Source organism: Pinus tabuliformis, chromosome 9 (genome assembly GCF_031772625.1).
Source record: "Pinus tabuliformis cultivar Carrire ecotype Pingquan chromosome 9, CPIR1, whole genome shotgun sequence".
Lineage (NCBI taxonomy): Eukaryota > Viridiplantae > Streptophyta > Pinopsida > Pinales > Pinaceae > Pinus > Pinus tabuliformis.
Genome location: NC_142307.1, coordinates 462710828 through 462725284, shown reverse-complemented (window position 1 = coordinate 462725284; position 14457 = coordinate 462710828).

Sequence of the window (14457 nt, the reverse complement as noted above, 5' to 3'; positions counted from 1 at the left end):
GCCCTTTGCCTCAGAGACGCACCTGAGCCTTTACTGTACTGCGTCCCGGCGCACTTTCCCTTCACTGAATCTGCGTCCCTTCAGATATAGAAGATAAGAGGACTTCAGAACCAACCCAAACACTCAGATCCACAGATCTGATCATGCGCCATATAGATCGTAGTCCATTAGAAGATTCGCCCTTATAGATTTGGACTAGATCTCACCAAGAGATATTCAACCAAGATGATTCTAAATCCAAATGAACTCCTTTGCTTTATATAGGCAAGCTTCTCCCCAAAGCGTGGAACAATACCACGAGCCGACACCATAGAAACACAAAACCGTCGGCTAGATACCACACAAGAAACCCCCACGTGCTTTTCTCTACCTTGAAATGTGTGCACTGGACGGACGCACCTCCTGAACGGCTGGCCTGCGGCCCTGGACGCGGGTTCTGCATGGTCTACCTGCGGGGACGCACTTGCTGAACATATTTTCTGCGTCCTTCTTGATTTATCACCTGAATGAGTTTGCCATCAAGGACAACACCTGAATCATAATGCCAACAAACTCCCCCTTTGGACTTGATGGCAACCACATAATCTTCAGCTTCATCATTCTCCCCCTTTGACATCAAGGGCAAAGGGTATGCTCCCCCTATGCTCATGCTTCTCCAGATCTGTAACCAGAAATCCATCATGAAGGAGACAGAGACATATTGCAGCTATTTCCAAGATCTCCTTCTCCATAATGCTAACAATGCATTATGTGCTCCCCCTGAGCTTATACTATCAATAGGAAGAGGATCAATAGTGAGATGATGCATCAACAACCCCCAGCTTTTGCCTGAGGTATTCAAAAGTGTCCCTGGGCAACGGTTTGGTGAAAATATCAGCAACTTGTTCCTTAGAAGGAACATACTCCAACTTGACCTTCTGTTCAAGTACTTGTTCCCGGAGAAAATGGTACTTGATTGGTATGTGCTTGGTTTTTGAATGCATAACCGGATTCTTTGAGATGCTGATTGCACTTGTGTTGTCACATAAGATAGGAATAGGAGGTGTACAAGTGATTTGATAATCCTGCAAAGTCTGCATCATCCAAAGAAGTTGGGTGCAACAAGATGCAGCAGCAACATATTCCGCTTCAGCTGTAGACAAGGCAATTGAACTCTGTTTCTTGCTGAACCAAGATACCAGTCTGGGACCCATAAAGAATGCACCACCACTTGTGCTTTTCCTGTCATCCACGCTTCCGGCCCAATCTGCATCTGTATAAGCATGAAGAGTGAGATCTGTATCTCTAGGATACCATAGGCCATAATTTTGAGTCCCTTGAAGATATTTGAAGATTCTCTTCACTGCTTGAAGATGAGTCTCCTTTGGATTTGCCTGAAACCTTCCAACTATTCCAACTGCATGCATGATGTCTGGTCGGGTACCTGTCAAATATAGTAAACTTCCAATCATAGATCTGTAGGTTGGTTGATGTACTGCTGCAGATTCATCATTTGCACTGAGACTACATCCTGTGACCATGGGTGTACATACTGGTTTTGCATCTTCCATGCCATATTTCTTCAAAATCTGCTTGAGATACTTGGTTTGAGATAAAAAGATTCCTCCTTTCTTTTGTTGGATTTGCAAACCAAGGAAGTATGTCAGTTCTCCTAGCAAGGACATCTCAAATTCTTTCTGCATGACCGAGGCAAAGCTTTGACTCATAGCTTCTTCATTACTGCCAAAAATAATGTCATCTACATACACAACAAGTATTAGTAATTTGTCATTTTCAACTTTTATATAAAGATTGCTATCTGCTGAACCTTTTGAAAAACCTTGTTGATGAAGATATTTGTCCAACCGGTAGTACCAAGCCCTTGGAGCTTGTTTGAGACCATAGAGAGCCTTTTTTAATCGGCATACAAGATTTGGATCGTTTCCAAGAATGAAACCATCTGGCTGTTCAATGTACACTTCTTCATCCAAGTCTCCATTTAGAAAGGCTGATTTCACATCCATTTGAAATACTTTGAAGTTCTGACAACTTGAGAGAGCAAGAAACATTCGGATGGCCTCAAGTCTTGCAACAGGAGCAAAAGTTTCTTCAAAGTCTATTCCTTCTTGCTGTGCATACCCTTTACAAACAAGTCTGGCTTTGTTTCTAATTACTTCTCCATTTTCATTCAATTTATTTTTGAAAACCCATTTTGTTCCGATAACATTCTTATCCTTTGGTCTAGGAACTAGCTCCCAAGTGTTGTTCTTTTCGATTTGCTCAAGTTCTTCATCCATTGCTTTCACCCAACATTCATCTTTGCATGCCTCTTTCACATTTTGTGGTTCAGTAGAGGAGAGTAATGCCAAATAACTTGAAGCTTCTGCAACTGTTCTTCTAGTTTGTATACCTGCTTCTTTTTGTCCCATGATCTGAGATTCTGGATGGTTCTTTTGAACATATCTGGATGGAGTCTTTTCTTCTATTCTTGTTCTTTCTTCTGCTTCTTCGTGAGGTCCTTCTTGAGATTGTTCTTGCGGTTCTTCTTCTTCATCATTCTGTCTTTGAGGGTAGCTTTCATCTTCTTCAATGTCTTCACGATGTATTTGCCTAGGAATGTATCCCTTCTCATCAACCACTACATCAATGCTGTCAACAATTCTGCCAAGTCTTTTATTGTAGCATTTGTATGCTTTGCTATGTGGAGAGTAGCCAAGAAGAATTCCTTCATCTGCTCTAGGATCAAGTTTGCCAAGCTGCTCCTCAGTATTCTTGATATAGCATTTGCTCCCAAAGATTTTGAAGTGCTTTACCGAAGGAGTTTTACCACTCCAGAGCTCATGAGGAGTTTGAGTGCTGTTCACTCGGACATTTGTCTTGTTGAGAATAATAACTGCCGCATGTGCAGCTTCACCCCAGAAGGTTGCAGGAGTTCCTGATTCATCAAGCATAGCACGAGCCATTTGCTGGATTGTTCTGTTCATTCTTTCCACTACTCCATTTTGTTGAGGAGTTCTAGCTGTAGAAAATTCTCTCCTTATCCCATGTTCATCACAGAAATCGAAAAATTCATTTGAAGTAAATTCTCCACCTCTGTCGGATCTGAGGCACTTAATTTTGTGACCTGATTCATTTTCAACCAAATCTTTGAAGGATTTGAATTTTTCGAAAGCTTCATCTTTGTGCTTCATAAGTCCTAACCAAACAAACCTGGAGAAATCGTCAATAAATAATATCAAGTATTCCTCTCCTCTAGGTGTTCTTTTTCTGAATGGTCCACATACATCTGTATGTACTAGCTCAAGAGGCATGCTGGCTGATCCTTCTTTCTCTGGAAAGTTAGTTCTGGTCTGTTTTCCAAACTGACATGATCTGCATATGGTGTTGTCAGGAATTTTGATATCTGGAAGATCGCGAACTGCCTGATATTTGCAAGCTTTCCTTATTTGTGAGAAGCTTAGATGTCCCAACCTTCGATGCCATAACCAGTGCTCTTCCTCCTTGCTTAGATAGCATTGTTGTTGTCCTTCATCAAATATGTATAGATTATTTGGAGTTCTTTTTCCTTTGAGAACTGTTTTACCTGTATCAAGATCACGAACAAGACATCCATTTGATCTGAATATAACCTCGGTTCTTTGATCACACATCTGGCTTACACTTAGAAGATTATGCTTTAGTCCATCAACAAACAAAACATTTCCAGCCTTAACATCTTCTTTTAAAGGAGCAATACCTTTTCCTTTTATAGTTGCAGGAGTATCATTTCCAAAAGAGACTTTCTTTCCCTTTTCTAAATTAGAATAAGATTCAAGTTTTTCTTTATCACCTGTCATATGCTTTGAACATCCACTGTCAATGTACCATAGATTTTCTTGTCCTTCTGCATAGAATGCTATCCCACATCTTTCTGTTTGAGGTTCCTTTATTTTCCATGTTTTGGTGCCTGAGGCTTGTTCCTTTTTTTGTTCTTGTACCTTTCTTTCCGGAAACCTGCTTCTGCATTCAAAGTCTTCATGTCCAAAATTATTGCAAATAGAGCATTCAACTTCATTTTCAAGAGCTGAAAAGTTGTTATAGGTCCTTTTTGTAATCCCTGTCATACTTCTTTGTTTTTGAGCTTCCCTAGTCATGATTGTTTTATACGCAACACATTGAGCTGCTTTGTGACCAAAGTTATGGCAAGAAAAGCATTGTCCATTGAAGAAGTTTCTGCGATTATTGAATCTACCAGCCAACTGATTGTAATTTCTATTTTCATCTATTCTTGAACCAAATTGGGAAGATTTTACCTATGGCTGGTTGTGGCTTTTGTTCACCCTTAAGCTGGATTGCCCCTGATAGTTTCTGTTTGACGTTTGTCCCTGCTTTACCTGATGATCTTCCTTGTGCTCTTGCTCATTTCTTCTTGCTGCATCAAGATAACTTTTTGAAGTGGATGCTTGAGAAGTTTCTCCATTATAGCCCAGACCTGTCTTATTTAGTGGAGACCGCTGCACACTGATAATCTCATTCAAAGTTTCAGATCCTTTGACAAACTTGAGATTAATAGTTTTTGTTTTCTCAAATTCTTTTCTAAGACCAACAATTTCACCTTCTAATTTTTCAAGATGTTTTTCCTTTTCATCAATTTGAAATTGTAGAGTATCAATAATCATGTTCTTTTCTTCTATACATCTCTTGAGTCTAGTAATTTCATCATAAAGGTTATCCACATCTACAGCATCCTCATAATCATCATCTTCAAATGCCATTAACAATCTATATTTGTTACCTTGTTCATCTTCATCACTGTTTGATAAGCCATCACTATCTTCATGGGTGTAGTAGCTTTTCTTATTTGCACTCTGTTTCTTGTTCCATCTAACTGGTTCCTTTCCTTTATCCTTATAAGAGCATTTTGCAGCATAATGACCTACTCTTCCACAAGCAAAACATTTGAAAGGTAGCTTACCTCTGAACCTTCCAGAACCCCTTTGAAGATTTCTGACAAAATTTGATTCTTCTTCCTCTTCTTCTGGAACATGACTTGCTTCATAGTGATCTTCTTTGCCTGATGCTTTAAAAGCAGCTTCCCTTCTGTCTGATGGACCTCCCTTTCTCATTTCATAAGCAGTTAGAATTCCATGCAGCTGAGACATAGTGAGAACACGGAGATTTTCCTTTTCTTCTACTGCAGATACTTTAGATTCAAACTTGGGGGATAAAGATCTTAGAATCTTTTGAACTACTATAGTCTCTTTTATTTCTTCACCCAAATTTTTCATACAATTAACAATCTCATCTACCCGAAGAAAATAATTAGCCACACTTTCATCATTATACATCTTGAGAGTCTCATATTGAATCCTGAGAGTTTGAAGTTTAGCTTCTTTTACCTGTTCATCTCCTTCATAGCTAGTGATCATTTTGTCCCATATCTCTTTTGCTGATTTGAAGTGCATGACCTTCATGAACTCTGTTTGAGATATACTTCCTAATAGAGTACTGACTGCTTTTGCATTTGTTTCATACTGCTTTTTCTCAGCTGGATCTGTAGGAGTAGCTGAAGGAAAGGCATAGCCTGATTCTACAATGTTCCAAACTTCTGTACCAAGAGATTGAAGATATGCAGTAACTCTTACCTTCCAATAATTGAAGTTTGTCCCATCGAAGACGGGTGGCCTGATTGATGCTTCTCTCTCGTAGTTGCTCATGATGAACGATCTACCTTCAAGCGATCAAGCTTTTCTGAAGGACCTGCTCCGATACCAATTGTTGGAAATAATACTGAGAGGGGGGGTGAATCAGTATTATCTAGCAATTTACCAAATCTTCCTTATTTGATCTTTTGGAATATTCTTGCATATCAGTACCATAAAACAATGAGCATGAATAAAGAAAATAGACAGTCACACCAAAGAACACAAGATGTAAGGTGGAAACCCAATGCGGGAGAAAAACCACCTGCTGCAATATGTCTCTATCTTCTTTCAAGAAATTCTTTTTACAATGATTTTGTACTGGTGCAGTCCTTTACCAGCACGCAGGCTGCAACCTGCAGAGAGCTACAACTCTCTCTCGTTTTCCAGTCTCTCCTGGAAGGGAGCTACAACCCCCTACTTCTTTTCATGAAGAATCAAATGATCAACAAGAATACAACAGATACAGTCTACTACAGATATCAGATCAGTAATTACAGAAACAACCCAGAACACCTTATGGACAGAAATATACAGTCAACAGATTATCTTAAGACAGGGACGCATATTTTCTTTCTGTGGCCTGCGACTGGACGCAGTGTACCTTATGCTGTTCTGCGTGCAGACGCACTGTTCCTCTTTGCTTTTCTGCGACCGACGCACACAGAAACACTATCGCGCCGCGTCTTTCGCTTCAGAGACGCACCCAATACCACAGTCGCGCCGCGCCCTTTGCCTCAGAGACGCACCTGAGCCTTTACTGTACTGCGTCCCGGCGCACTTTCCCTTCACTGAATCTGCGTCCTTTCAGATATAGAAGATAAGAGGACTTCAGAACCAACCCAAACACTCAGATCCACAGATCTGATCATGCGCCATATAGATCGTAGTCCATTAGAAGATTCGCCCTTATAGATTTGGACTAGATCTCACCAAGAGATATTCAACCAAGATGATTCTAAATCCAAATGAACTCCTTTGCTTTATATAGGCAAGCTTCTCCCCAAAGCGTGGAACAATACCACGAGCCGACACCATAGAAACACAAAACCGTCGGCTAGATACCACACAAGAAACCCCCACGTGCTTTTCTCTGCCTTGAAATGTGTGCACTGGGCGGACGCACCTCCTGAACGGCTGGCCTGCGGCCCTGGACGCGGGTTCTGCATGGTCTACCTGCGGGGACGCACTTGCTGAACATATTTTCTGCGTCCTTCTTGATTTATCACCTGAATGAGTTTGCCATCAAGGACAACACCTGAATCATAATGCCAACAAGTAAATGATATTACAAACACCATATATGTTGAATCATTTCACACATTTGTTGGCTTAAGCTTGTTACTTATGGCAGCAATAGAATACATCAAACCTATAGGGCTCTTTGCTACACCTATTTTCCCTTTTGATTGATTTATTTTCTCTTTTGTTCTCTATGGATTCTTTTTAACAATTTCCTTTTTGCCTTTGTTAGCAGCTTTTTTCATTATTTCAATAAATTCATTCTTTAGGATGAAGAAGTTGATCGGACTGGACCATTGATCGTGTTCAGTTGAAGGGGTTATGTCTGCTGCTTTGAGAATTTTGAATGGAGTGGTATGGAAATGAGATAGACCTAAAGTGGCTATTTACACAGAATCTATTTGATTTCAATCACTGGGGGTTGGTTGATCCTTGCTGCAGAAGGGGCAATCAAGGCAGACCTATGAATGGGGTAGGAGAAATATTCAATTTCTCTGTAAATCTTAATTTTGATGATATGCATGTCAACAGTTCTACTTCCTCTCAATTTTTGTAACATGCATCTTATCATTGTTAATAGACTTTTCAAAAAATTTAAATGATCAATGTTTTCTTATGTTCCATTCTTCAACTAGTCATATGTAACATAATTACAATATATTGCTTCCTTTAACCTTGAAATATGTAATTACAATCTATTGCTTCTTTTAAGCTTGAAATATGTAAAAACTTACACCTCTAGAAATATACACTTTTATTGTTGTATGGTAATGAAACATTCTGAACCAATTCATCTTCCTCCACCACAAGAATACATAGCATGTGCCTGATTGCAAAAAAGGAGTTATCCTTTTCCATGGCTTTGCTTGGGATAAAATTATTGATTCCTGAAATCCCTATATTTTTCCTTGTAGTTGAAACCTTCTCAAATATGAAATTTGTTAGAGATGCTAGCACCTGTTGAGGCACCAATTGAAAATGTACATGCAGTCATCACCTTGCTTGAATTACTAGCCTAATCTTATGACAGTTTGGTCACTTCACTTGACATTCTACCCGAGCAAGGTGAAATTAGCAATATCAACAATAAAGGAAGTGGTTAGCATGTCGCTTCTTTATCGGTTCCAGGAGCTAGCTGAATTGTTTGTTGATCTTTAGTGATGCAACAAACTCCTTGTCATATTTTAATGACTAGTGGCATATAACATTGTTGTTTGATTTTGAGTCCTTTACTATGATCAATAACCTTTCAGGTAGCGTACTCAAACTGAAAACAAAGAAATTGGAGCAGACAAACCAACACACTCTATCACACCCCTTGTTGTTTTTGTGATGTGGCATCATCGGAACGTCTGTTGAATACATTGGTAAGGAAAAAGGCATGCTAACCATTTCCTTTATTATTGATATTGCTAATTTCACCTTTCTCAGGTAGAATGTCAAGTGAAATGACCAGACTATCATAAGATTAGGCTAGTAATGCAAGCAAGATGATGACTGCATGTACATTTTGAATTGGTGCCTCAACAGGTGCTAGCATCTCTGATAAACACAACAGGAATCGTCAGATTATTCAGATCAACGGATAATAATGGCGAAAGAGAAATCCGGAGAAACAATCAGAGTCATCCGATCAGATAGATCTAGAAGATGTAATGGTCATCGCATGGTGAAGGTGCAGGGGCGTTAATCAGAGCAGAAGAGTGGTTTTCGTAGGCGATACATTGTTTCTAGCACAACCTCAAAGCCGTAAGCGGTATTCCCAAAGACGGACCTGAGAAAGTTATGAACTAGGACTTAATCCAGTTGAAGTCCGGATAGATCACAACTATCCGTTGAATGGCTGATTGGACGGATATCGCATCGGAAGGAGCTCGAGGTTTAATGCAAAAAACTGGATGCGATGAGGATTTATATAACAAGGTTAAAACCTCGTTGAATTCCGACCATCAGGACCATCCGTTGAATGGTTGATCGGACGGATATTGCGTCGGAAGTAGCACGAGGTTTAATTCAGAAAACAGACGCGATGAGGGTTTATACAACGAGATTAAATCCTCATTGAGTTCCGATCATCTTGACCATCCGTTGGTTGATGGATCGGATAGTAATCACGCGCGAACATGTGCGAGGGTTAATGGCCTGAGCAGACCCGATATGTTATCAACGTGGGTTAAGAATTATTTGGGTTTCGGCCATAAATGTTCACATAAGGACCGACGGTGATTGGTCGGGTTTTGTGGAAATCCACCGTTTTGAAGGCTTCCGATATATATACGTGGGCCTATAACCCACAGGTCCACGTAAATTATGTAAAGATGCAGCTTTACTGCGTAAAGCAGTTTTGCTGACATCAATTTAGGATTCTGAAAGCTAGCTAGGGGTTAGAGAGCGAGAAGATGGTATCTTATCATTGCTAATAGACAACCTCCTTGTCATGTCCTATGATCAAACTTCAGACTTACAGCTCCCCCTTGATTGTCTATTTGACATCAGGGAAAACCACAATACAGACTATTTGACACTAGCAAGGACTAAATGCTTCACAGCTCACCTTGTTTTTTCGCTAACTCGTTTGAATTTGATTAAGTTGAGAAACACATTTTATAGATTTACAGATCAATAATCTCACTTCCCAATTTACTCACTTCCCAAGTGACTAAAATTTCAACGATATTTAACATCGTAAAAAGACTTTTAAAAAATGTATTTAAAAAAAAAAGTTGAAGGCAGATGTATAATATCCATTAAATAGAAAACTAAATCAAAATATTTGGAAAATTCAATAAATAGATATTAAACCTTTTCCCGATTTAAAATAGGCAGAATATTCCATGTCTAAAAAGATTCAAATCCAAATATTTAAATATTTTGAAAATAGTCATTGAAATATTTTCTTGATCCAGATTAGTAAAAATACGTATTTTCTCAACCGAAATCACGCAAAATAGTGTCCCCAATTTGGATTAGCGGACATTCGAATTTTCCCAAAACGCGACATTTAGATTTTCGAAGTTTACAATCAATGTGCATAATTTCAATAAATATATTGTTGATATTGTTGATAATGTGGTTGGTTATAGAGTTTAGTCTTTTGTGATCTATATTACGTTTGTGAGAGATTTTTTGGCGAAAATCACATGGAATATCATTTGTCGACGCGTTTCGAACCAACTAGTGTGGTTCATCGTAGGACAAGTTTTGATATTGATGAGGTGATATATTCTCAAACTATTAATTGATATCAAACTTATATTAAACACTTATTTGATTTTGTGAATGATATGAGTTTTTATATTGGAGTTATTTTGTGTGATTTTTTGGAAGTTTTTCCGTGGGTTTTTCGAGTGTAATTTCTCTAAAATCTGCCAATATTTATTGAAATCACAAGTTTGATGGATAATACTGCGTAATCAAAGTGTCTTGGGGGTTTTCCAGGGTGTTGAATCCATATATACAATAAAAAAAACTAGTTTAAATAACACAAATCAAGATTTCACCTCAAATTTTTCCACGGATTCCGGCACCCGGCACCGTAAAGTCCAAAATGTTGCACTAAAGACAACTCATTTTATATTTACAATCATATTATATGAAATATTTTTTAAGAACATATAAATATGTATATTTAACCAATAAAAATTTAATATTTTAATAAAAATATTTATTTCGAAAAGTAAAAATTAACCCCATTATAATGAGCATAATTTCTTCTTAATTTAGTTATTAATAATAGAAATATTTATTTACTAATAGAAAAGAGTATTTAATTATTTTTTAATAAAGGAAAACGATTATTTAAAATGATTTATATATTATATATTGTTAAAAAAATTTAAGTGTATATTATATAAAACAATTGAAAAGAACCAATTTTATGGTTAAAACTTTTTAATGTCTCACTATTATACATTTTGGTCATTTTTCAAGATTCAATGAAGATTTATTGAAATTGCCAATTTAACGTGTACATAATCTAGGTGTACAATGAGATTTTCAAGGCACTGATTCTATTTATGCATTCTAATTTAAATAATAACAATTACAACATATATATACTCGACCTTTCAATTTCTAACCTAACATAAATATAGTAAATATATACTCCAAAAAATAAATGAAGGAGGTAATTAGATAAGTAAAGTATTTGCACACTCATAATTTCAACCTCTAATATTGCATTGTTTTACATGCAATCTACTTAATAATGGAGGGAAAATATTAATCCTTTGCAAATATAATATAGTAAAATTTACAAGAAGAAATTTTACGAAAATGAATAATTCTATCAATATAAAAAGTAAAATTAAAATGTTTGTAAACTACATCATATCATGTTTATAAACTACATCATATCAATTGATGGTTTAATTTTCACATAAAATAATGAGCACTCTTGCATGAACAATAAAATTAATTCATCGCAAATAAAGATGAGCAAACAAGTCTTAGTTGCATAAATAAACATTTTAATTTAATATTTTAGGATTTAGGATTTATAATTTTAATGGAAATTTCAACATGATTTACGGTTTATCATTTTTCCTTTATATCGACTCAAAATGTAATCTATATAAAAGATTGAAACAGACCGTGATATATTCAAAATATTTATTAGAGGAAAATATATATTTATAAATATTTAAAACAAATCATCTCTCATATTTTTCATCAAAACTTATTCGAGATCCATTTTTAAGCATATAGAAAATGAGGATGTAATAAAATGAAATTGTAGATTATTTTATTTTACAAAAATGACTTCATCATAAATCCTAACATGAAAATAATTTTCTTAATAAATCCCAACACTACTTATCTATCAAACTCTTAACATCATTATTCACTATCAATAAAAATGTGTGGAAATTTTCCTCAAAACTATAATAGTTCTTAACCCTTCAAATCTATTATAATTGTTTTAAGAAGTAGCTAATATAAAGAGTTAGCAAATTTGGTCACTCATTAAAATTTTTCAAAGTTACATTGTTTCCTGACTTTGCAAAACATACTATGAATAAAAATAATTCATGAAAGAAACAAATTATTTCAAAAATTTGCAAAGAAACATATAATTTTTGGAATAATTTGTAGAAAATAAATTATTAAAATTATTCCTCAAGATATATCTAATAATACCTAGAGGGACACTATTAAAAATTAATTAGTTGTCAAAGTTGTCGTACTTGAAATTAAATTAAATTAATTCTTTAATTCTTGACAAGATGTATTACTTCTTCATTAACAACTAATTATTAACAGACAATTACATATATATAGAAATACATCACCAAGACTAACTCCACGAACAATATCTTCCAAATCAAGAGACACAAACCACTCAAACTATCCAAATGCAAACACACAAACTATTCAAAGCATCCAAGCCAAACTAGTTTAAAGAAGAGAATGATAAGGTTAGATTAGGCAAAGAAAATGTAAAGTAAAGCCACTATCCATTTTTATAACAAGTGTAAAAGCGAGAAGAAACAAAACATGATGTAAATAGAGCATGGATTTTTTTAACAATGACCAAATTCAAAAAAATCAAAGCATGATTTAAAGCCACAGGTTCTCTACCAACCTTTTTAAGATCAGCCTAATGCAAAAAAATATCCTACAAGATTAAGCCCCTAGAAGATTTGTATATAATGGTCAGATTCAAATTTTCTAACTCAAAGTATCAATCCAAGTTCAATGAAGGCCATATTGATAATTCGTTGTTTTAAATTCTCAAATAGATAGATGTAAATTTCAAAGTATGAATCTTATCTCAAATATATATGTAATAATAATAATCTAAAATTGTGACATTGATGCATTCGACTAGAACCAAATCCATCTACCTCTAAATCTATCATGTGCATAAAGGGATCGAATTCCTCGAGATGCAAACCCTTCCTGAAGTCCTACGCTCCAAAAAGAAGGTTTTCACCTCCAAGGATTTGATCCCTATCGACACATGATACATCCATTGTTAGATGGATCTAGGTTGGTTATTAGCAGGGAATATTATCTTGAAGTTTAAAAACATGTGAATCTCACTAGTCTCTAATATGAAAACTATAAAATGTTTATTGATATATTTGTAAAATTATTCAAATTTATAACGATTTTATATATAGTCTCTATATAATGCTAGTGATTTTTAAGGTAAAATAATTTTATACTGTAAAATTTGGGAGAATAATTTTTAGGAAAAATGGAAATTAGTGAATCGTTTTTTTGGAAAAATCATCGAAAATTACCCCACCTCCAAATATTAGCCCCGAAATTTTTTCATGGTTATTAGATGATTCATGAGAGAAGGTAGAGATTTGTTGACGATGCTGAAACCACCAAAATTCAGGGGATCTCTCTAGTATGAAGTCCCAACTAGACCTCACACCACTTGGCGTAGGAGTCACATTTAGTATGATGGCCCAGTTGCGATTATCTTAAAGATTTGCCTTAGATCTTGCTTGTCAGCACATGAGAGTGGCTCACTTATTCTTCAAAAAGCAAGCTTTGTGTACCTGGTGAATGCTTATTGTAACTTGTTTCTAAGTTCTTTCATTGCAGAGGGAGAGGGTGAGAGTGAGTCTCAAGTCGAGAGGGAATAGTCCCAACTCAGGTAGAGACACACAACATAACAAGATATACGCAGCTTTCGGTGGAGTAGTCCACACATTTGTGGTAGTCATAATCCTAAATTGAACAGATATCACGTACAATACCCAGCAGAGTAGTCCACACGAGTGCGGTGGTCATTATAACAAGTTTACATGAATGAGTCCGTCTAGTGTCTAGCAGAGTAGTCCACACGGGCAAGACAATGATAACAACTGATACATCATATTTCTAACTGTGTATGCACTAAAACAACCAAAATAGTTTAACTATATTAGTACAAGTTAAAGAAACAAGTATTACAAGCGTCTGAATAATATTCTTACAAATGAATACAATACATGTGTGAAAACGTGTTGTCTTGTTAATTTGATTTTGAATTAAGCGAAAATTCCAAGACAAATCCATACACCATACATCACTAACCCTAGTAGTGGGGTGTTGGAGCCACTGTTCGCTCCTCAAAGAAAAGAATACAGGCTCTCAAGGCTATGTCGGAGGAGCCAAGGTGAAAATTATTTTGCTCAAACAATGAGGGGATATATATAGCCAAGGGGGTATAAATGACCCTTTTAACTCTTCGACTTCCCTCATGAATATTTTACTTCCTATGAATTTTCAACTTTACAAGACTCTTCGATTTCATATGTGGGTCTCTTGGATTTCCACTTTACATTACATTTATTACAACAGGTATGGCCCATGGTAGTGATGTGGCCAAGGCAACTCATGACAGAACTCAACATGACACTACTAAAATGTACTAGTTTACTGTGGTGTCTGTGTCAAGATGTTGTGCTGCCGAGTGATGATATTCTCTCAGTGTAACATGTCTTCACCTTCGCATGGGAAAGTGTGTTGGGTCTTTGATTGTCTTGGAATTTCTTGATGGTGCATGTACATGTATCCCTTTTGATCACTTGCTTGATGTGCTTAATGTGTTCAT